Source organism: Mastomys coucha, unplaced genomic scaffold, assembly GCF_008632895.1.
Source record: "Mastomys coucha isolate ucsf_1 unplaced genomic scaffold, UCSF_Mcou_1 pScaffold6, whole genome shotgun sequence".
NCBI classification, from domain to species: Eukaryota; Metazoa; Chordata; class Mammalia; order Rodentia; family Muridae; genus Mastomys; species Mastomys coucha.
Window position 1 is genome coordinate 13,090,399 of NW_022196912.1, and position 1,117 is coordinate 13,091,515.

The following is a 1,117-nucleotide window of genomic DNA, read 5'->3' on the forward strand; positions in this document are numbered from 1 at the left end:
CCCTATATTCAGAGGACTAATATCTAGATATATAAAGAACTCAAGAAATTAGACACCAACAAACTAAACAACCTAATTTAAAATGGAGTACAGAGCTAAAGAGAAATCTTAACAGAAGAATCCCTAATGGCTAAGAAGGACTTAAAGAAATGTTCAATGTCCTTAGTCATCAGGGAAATGCAAATCAAAATGACTCTGAGGCAGGTGGCTGCAGCGACCGGGCACATGCCTCAGTCGAGCAAAGATGGTGGGCAGGAACAGTGCCATTGCTGTGGGCATGTGCAGTGCCCTCTTCATTGGGTACTTCGACCCAAAAGGTGGAGTGACCCCAACTTCAAGAACAGACTTTGAGAACGAAGAAAGAAACAGAAGCTTGCTAAGGAGAGAACTGGTCTTTCCAAGTTGCCTGATTTAAAAGATGCTAAAACTGTTCAAAGATTCTTCTTTAAAGAGATACAGCTTGATGAAAAGTTATTAGCATAAGGTGACTAGGAGAAGGGTGTGGACCACCTGACAAATGCCATTGCTATGTGTGGACAGCCGAGGCAGCTGCTGCAAGTGTTACAGCAGACTCTTCCACCACCAGTGTTCCAGGTGCCTCTGACCAAGCTTCCAACCATTAGGCAGAGAACTGTAAGTGCTCAGAGCTTGGCTGAAGATGATATGGAATGAGCCAGATACCAACATGATGAAATTTCAGTAAAATAATTTAACAGTTAGCTTGGAAGCTGATCAGCTCTGGAGGAATAAGGGCAGATTGTGCTATCATGAACTGTCCATACTGACATCTGCCGAAGCAAATGTGAACTTTGTAGATCCATTGTCTGTTCTATTTATTTTTCCAGTGAAAAGTATTTTGAAAAGCTTTTCTTTTTATTAATACACTGAGTTAACCAAAATATCGTGGATTTTGTTTGTTCTTAAGGCATGCAATTCAAATGTGAGTATACTAGAGTATTACTTAGATAGAAACTCCTGGTGATTTTAAAAGATTGGAAAAGAATATGAGGAATAGTTGAATAATGCACATTTTAAAGACTAGAACATTTTATTGTACATTGTAAAATTGGGTAGAAACTTGTGTTTGTGAAAACTGAGCATTAAACCTTACAGAGAC

At 39.2% G+C, this 1,117-nt stretch overlaps 1 pseudogene; it reads left to right on the plus strand.

Annotated features, from left to right (window-relative positions):
• The first annotated feature begins 244 nt into the window (after positions 1 to 244).
• LOC116080716 lies at positions 245 to 672 on the plus strand (annotated as a pseudogene).
• Positions 673 to 1,117: the final 445 nt, after the last annotated feature.